The following is a 7,311-nucleotide window of genomic DNA, read 5'->3' as shown; positions in this document are numbered from 1 at the left end:
GGAGCAGTGCTGGGGCTACTAGAGAACCCCAGAAAAAGATCAGGGTATTCCACTGGAACCTGCTTCATTCCCTGGGAATGAAGGCAGAGAGCAAGGAGAAGCCACAATAGGTTTGCTACAGAGCTTGACATGACTGGGTGTTGGACTTGGAGGATTGGAAGGAAGATCTGAAGTTAGCCTATCTGTTTGCCTAGTCAGACTGGCCTTGGGGATGCCAGTGAGTGCTGGCTGCAGTTGAGTTCTGGGATAAAGCCATGAGTAGGAGGAGGGAACTGAGGAGGAGAAGATGTATGCGGTCCACCAGAGATGGGGCAGGTGGGCAGAAGGTGGCCACAGCTGGATTTGGAGTGGCCGAGGGAGAGGTGAAGATCTGTGGTTATCCTTGTGTGTAATTTCAACATCTTCATCGTGCTTGTAATTATATGTTATATCAGCATTTGTCTTGTAGGTTCAAAGTAAATTCAGTTGCTTCACAATTTAAGGATACTAAATGTCACTTACAACTAGATACAAATACTCAAAGAACTATTACAACTTTTGAATATGAGGCAAACTTTTTGAAGAGTAATCATATTAAGACAAACTTCTGGCTTAGAAAATCTTAGATATTTGGAAACTTTAAATTTTGGTAAAAATATGTTAACGTATGTACCAGATCCTTTGTCTAGTTTGAAATATTTGAAAATTCTCAATCTGGAGTATAACCAATAACAATACTTTCTAAATCACAATTCTTTCTTCCAAAATTAAATTCTTTAAACCTTACTGTAAACACGACAGGCAGTTTGCCAAAAGAAGTTAGGGAACTAAAAAATTTAGGAAACCTCTTAATGGATCACAATAGACTTAATTTTGGGGCTGTGGAAATTTTTCAGTTGCCCAAAATAAAAGAACTTCCTCTAGCTGACAATAAATCGGAAGCCATTTCACCCAAAATTGAGAATTTCAAAGAACTCAGGCTGCTTAATATTGATAAAAATTTATTGCAAAGCATAACCAAAGAAAATTTCCCACTGTGTAAGTTTGGAATCTCTGAGTCTTAGTGATATTAATATAGAAGAACTTCTTAAGAAAATATGTTGGAGGCTCTTCCCCTCCTTCTCCTCTATTAGTTTCAGTGTATCTGGTTTTATGTGGAGGTCGTTGATCCACTTGGACTTCAGCTTTGTACAAGGAGATAAGAATGGGTCAATTTGCATTCTTCTACATGCTGACCTCCAGTTGAACCAGCACCATTTGTTGAAAATGCTGTGTTTTTTCCCCAGTGGATGGTTTTAGCTCCTTTGTCAAAGATCAAGTGATCATAGGTGTGTGAGTTCATTTCTGGGTCTTCAATTCTATTCCGTTGATCTACCTGCCTGTCTCTGTACCAATACCAGGCAGGTTTTATCAATACTTCTCTGTAACACAGCTGGAGGTCAGGGATGGTGATTCCTCCCGAAGTTCTTTTATTGTTGAGAATAGTTTTTGCTATCCTGGGTTTTTTGTTATTCCAAATAAATTTGAGAATTGCTCTTTCTAACTATGAAGAATTGAGTTGGAATTTTGATGGAGATTGCATTGAAACTGTAGACTGCTTTCGGCAAGATGGCCATTTTTACTATATTAGTCCTGCCAATCCATGAGCATGGGAGATCTTTCCATCTTTCTGAGATCATCTTTGATTTCTTTCTTCAGAGACTTGAAGTTTTTGTCATATAGATCTTTCACTTGCTTGGTTAGAGTCACACCAAATTATTATACATTATTTGTGACTATTGTGAATAGTGTCATTTCCTTAATTTCTTTCTCAGCCTATTTATCCTTTGAGTAGAGTGGGAAAGAACCTCGAACACATGAGCACAGGGGAAATTTTCCTGAATAGAATACCAATGGCCTATGTATGCTCTAAGATCAAGAATCAACAATGGGACCTCACAAAATTGCAAAGCTTCTGTAAGGCAAAGAACACTGTCAATAAGACAAAACAGCAACCAACAGATTAAGGAAAGATCTTTACCAATCCTACATCCAATAGTGGGCTAATATCCAATTTATCCAAAGAACTCAAGAAGTTAGTCTACAGAGAACCAATTAATCCTATTAAGAATGTGGTTCAGAGCTAAACAAAGAATTTTCACCTGAGGAATACCAAAAGGCTGAAAAGCACCTAAAGAAATGTTCAACCTCCTTAGTCATCAGGGAAATGCAAATCAAAACAACTCTGAGATTCTACCTCACACCAGACAGAAATGGCTAAGATAAAAATACTCAGGTGACAGCAGATGCTGGTGAGGATGTGGAGAAAGAGGAACCATCCTCCATTGTTGGTGGGATTGCAAGCTGGTACAACCACTCTGGAAATCAATCTGGTGGTTCCTCAGAAAACTGGACATACCATTACCTGAGGACCCAACTATAGCATTCCTCAGCATATATCCAAAAGATGCTCCATCATACAACAAGTACACATGCTCCACTATGTTCATAGCAGCCTTATTACAATAGCCAGAAGCTGGAAACAACCCAGATGTCCTTCAACAGAGGAATGGATACAGAAAATGTAAAACATTTACACAACATTACACAATGGATTACTACTCAGCTATTAAAAACAATGAATTCATGAAATTCTTAGGCAAATGGATAGAACTATAAAATATTATCCTGACTGAGGTAACCCAGTCACAAAAGAACATACATGATATGCACTCACTGATAAGTAGATATTAGCCCAAATTCTTGGAATACCCAAGATACAATTGACAGACCACATGAAGCTCAAGAATAAAAAGGCCAACGTGTGGGTGCTTTGGTCCTTCTTACAAAGGGGAACAAAATACCCACGGGAGCAATTACGGAGACAAAGTATGGAGCAGAGACTGAAAGAAAGTCCATCCAAAGACTGTGCCACCTGGGGATCCATCCCATATACAGTCACCAAACACAGACACTATTTTGGATGCCAAGAAGTGCATGCTGACAGCCTGATATAGCTGTCTCCTGAGAGGCTCTGCCAGAGCCTGACAAATACAGATGCCGATGCTCACAGCCAACCTTTGGACTGAGCTCAGAGTCTCCAATGGGATCCCCAATGGAGGTATTAGAGAAAGGACTGAAGGAGCTGAAGGGGTTTGCAACCTCATAGAAAGAACATTAATATCAACCAATCAGATCCCTCAGAGCTCCCAGGGACCAAACCACCTACCAAGGAGTACAAATGGAGGGACCCATGGCTCCAGCTGCTTATGTAGCAGACGATGGCCTTGTTGGGCATCAATGGGAGGAAAGGACTTTGGTCCTGTGAAGGCTCCATGCTCCAGTGTAGGGGAATTCAGGGGTAGTAATATACACATCCTGGGGTTTTCAGGCAATCAAATCACACGTCTTCCTATTGAAATAAGAAACTGCAGCAAAATAACAAGGGTTGAATTGAGTTATAACAGTACAATGTATTTTGCAGTGGGGTTGTCTGCTTTACAGTCACTCAACTGCTCAAGCTTAAATGGAAATTATATTTCAGAAATCCCTGTGGACATGTCATTCAGTAAGCAGCTGCTTCATTTAGAATTGAATAGAAACAAACTCACCATATTTTCAGAACGTTTATGTTCTCTAACTAACCTTAAATACCTGGATCTTGGTAAAAAAACAAATAAAGACAATTCCACCCTGTATCTCTGCTATGGTATCACTCCATGTTCTCGTTCTATCTGATAATAAGTTTGAGATTTTCCCAAAGGAACTGTGTTCTTTAAAAAACGTTCAAGTGCTTGATATTTCAGAAAATCAGTTACAGAAAATACCTTCAGAAGAATTCAAACTGAAAAGGATCCAGAAGTTAAACTTGTTAAACAATAATTTCACACATTTTCCTATTGAACTGTGCCAACTTCAAACTTTGGAGGAGCTGGATGTAAGTCAGATAAGGGGAAAAAAGGTAAGAGTGCTCTTCTGGGCATGGAGGGGAGGGAGTCTAGGGGAATCTCAACCTGAGGAACAGAGTACATGTGTCCTGGCTAGTTTTATGTCAATTTGACATGAGCTAGAATCATTGGAGGGGAGGGAGACTCAATTGAGAAAATGCCTCCCTAAGATCAGGCTGTAGACAAGCCTGCAGGGTACTGTCTCAGTCAGTGATTGATGGGGGAAGCTCCAGCCCATTGTGTGGGGGTGGGGTTCCCATCTGGCCTGGTGGTCCTGGGTTCTATAAGAAAGCAAACAGAGCACACCATGAGGATCAAGCCAGTAAGCAGCACCCTTGCATGGCCTCTGTATCCGGCCCCCAGGTTCCTGCCCTGCTTGAGTTCCTACACTCAATGCTTTTGAAGATGAACTATTGAATGGAACTGTGAGTGAAGTAAACCCTTCCCTTCCCGAGTTGCTTTTGGTCCCAGTGTTGAGTCACAACTATAGTAACCCTGACTGACAATATGCAACTGCTTTTACGTGTATTTTAAACAGGTAACATGTCCTATGTTTTAAAACATGGCTTAGAGACACACAGCCCTACATAAAAGCTTTACAGGATATGTCATATAAATGCAATGTGTGTTACAGTTTTCTATCAACAAGCTTTTGTCTTACTGCCCTTAATATTAGAAAACCTTGTTTCTCTGAAAAAAGCTTGAAAGTGCTGGAAGAAGTGAGTTAGGCTTTAGTCAGAAGCAAGAGGGTAGCGGGCTTGATTATTGCTTGTATAACAGCTTTAATTTCATTCATTGCTAGCACCATTGCTTCTGCAATAGCTTTGACACAGGGAGTTAAGACAGCTATTTTTGTTAGCTATCTAGCACAAAAATATTACTAATGTATTGAGTATGTAAAAGGATTTATATAGGTGTCTGGAATAAAGGATTCATGATCTATGTCCTATTCAAATTATGACTGCTTCTATTCTTTTTAGGGGTAATAGGACTTATTTAAATAGTTTACCCTATCTTTATTTAACTTTGGTAAGTGGTGTCTATCTAGAAAATCATGTTTCACTTATGTTTTCCAATGTTATTGAGTATAGACTATTGAGATAAGACCTAATAATTCTTTTAATTTTCTCACTGTCTGTTGTTAGGTCTTCCTTTTCATTTCTGATTTTATTAATTTGGATACTGTCTCTCTACCTTTTATTTAGTTTATCTAAGGGTTTGCCTATCTTGTTGACTTTCTCAAAGTAACAGCTCGTAGTTTGGTTGATTTTTTTGCATTCTTTTCTTTGTTTCTAATTTATTGATTTTGAGTTTGATTATTTCCTGCCATCTACTTCTCTTGGGTGTGCTTGCTTCTTTTTGTTATAGAGCTCTCAAGTGTACTTTTAAATTTAGTATAAGAACTCTCAAATTTCCTTATAAAGGTACAAACATTTTCTTTGACTGATATATCAGTTTCTTCTGTTGTATTGTTTATACTCTTCCATCTCTTGTATTCTGTTGGCAATGCTTGAATTGGTTGTTCCTGATCCCTTCCCTAGGTTTTCCATCTCCAGGATTGCCTCAGTTTGTATTTTCTTTATTGCTTCTATTTCCATTTTCATGTCTTATACAGTTTTATTCATTTGCTGAATAATAGAACTTGTGGAGATAGCAAGCAGTCAGGGCAGCTGGGCCAGAAACTTAAGAAGAACAAAATAGTTCTGCATTATTTACTTCATAATGTTTATGAGTATAATTTTGCACATACATTAAGTTACACCCTGAGGACAACTTGTCCTAATTCTGAATTTAATCCTGAAGATTAATTTAATAACATGATTCAGAAAAATCTGCCTTCCTGATGGTACTACAATAGGCATTTTGGCTATTGTAGTTTCTGGCCAACTCGGAATCACTGGCCAATTATCTTAAAGAATGTTATAAATGGGGTTTCATTGGAGTAATTATGAATGCTGATTAAACTGATCAAAATATATACAATGATTCTTTTGTTGGTTATTCAACCTTTAATAAGCAAGATATAAACGATGTAGAAACTACTTTAGTCTTTGCACTGTGACTACAGTCCAAACTTGGTCACTTAATGATGTTCTGCTCAGCGTTGATTCTAGATCAAGACCAGCTATAAGGCAAAGGATCACTACATTATTCTCTACATTATTACTGGATCTGATCCAAATGAGCATTTCATCATCATTTAACTAAAACACCCACACAACAAAGAGAATTTTGTCAAGCTTAAAACAACATCAAACAATAAAGCTATCTTTACTACTGCATGATCGTGTGTGTTGAAATTCTAAACGTCCACTGAGACTACTATTAAAACTAACAGTGAACTCTGCACACAAGATCATAACACAAAATCCACCCAATTTTTACTTGCAATATAAAACTAAAAGGTAAAATTAAGGAAATAATTTCATTTTCATCAAAAAGAATAAAAATTCTTTGAAACACAGTTGTTCTCAACTTTTGGGTCTCAACCCCTTTGAGGGTTGAACGAGTCTGTTACAAGAATCCCTAAGAATTTCATTTTCATCAAAAAGAATAAAAATTCTTTGAAACACAGTTGTTCTCAACTTTTGGGTCTCAATCCCTTTAAGGGTTCAACGAGTCTGTTACAAGCATCCTTAAGACAGTCAGAAAACACAGATATTTACATTAAATTTACAACAGTAGCAAAATTATAGTTATGAAGTAGCAACAAAAAAGGATATGATTGTTCACATACATTATTTACACCCTGAGGGCAACTTGTCCTAATTCTGATTGCAACTCTGAAGAGTAGTTAAATTACATGATTTCAGAAAAATCTTCCTGATGGGACCACAATAGGCATTTTGGCTATTGTAGTTTCTGGCCAACACAGAATCATTGGCCAATTAGCCAATGTTTTACGTGGATCATGATGTAGACCACCACAATATGAGGAATTGTATTAAAGTGTCACTCATTAGGAAGGTTCTGAACCACTGCTGAAATTCACTGGAAGGAGTTTAAATTTTACATTCTAAAAACTCTAAAATGTTACTGAAAGTACAGCAAAAGATTCTTGGCATGACTTTGCACAACCATAACCCTGGGTTTTGGGATGTAGGGGCAGAAGGATCAGGAGTTCAGGTCATCTTCAGCTTCATAGTGTTTCAGGGTATTGTGACACTATTTCTGGGGAAATGTGAAACACCATTTACTCATGCTGAAGGAACTCTAGCCAATCCAAGCATGATAAGCACGGCTCTGGCAGGCCTTTCCCTTCTCCTCAGTTCCCTCTGTCTTGCTAAGAACAGTTAGGTTACATTCCTAAGACTAGCTACCAGGTCTGTCTCCCTGATTCTCTGTCCTGTCTACCTTGTCCTCTATCTCCTGCCTTTCCTCTTATTCCCTGCCCTCTGTCTCTCTG

At 38.3% G+C, this 7,311-nt stretch overlaps 1 pseudogene; it reads left to right on the top strand.

Annotated features, from left to right (window-relative positions):
• The first annotated feature begins 290 nt into the window (after positions 1 to 290).
• Positions 291 to 4,891, top strand: LOC114619244 (annotated as a pseudogene).
• Positions 4,892 to 7,311: the final 2,420 nt, after the last annotated feature.

The sequence above is a fragment of the Grammomys surdaster genome, unplaced genomic scaffold (genome assembly GCF_004785775.1).
Source record: "Grammomys surdaster isolate TR1022 unplaced genomic scaffold, NIH_TR_1.0 149, whole genome shotgun sequence".
In the NCBI taxonomy this organism is placed as follows: Eukaryota; Metazoa; Chordata; class Mammalia; order Rodentia; family Muridae; genus Grammomys; species Grammomys surdaster.
The sequence above is the reverse complement of the archived record's forward strand: the minus strand, read 5'-3'. Positions and strand labels throughout refer to the sequence as shown.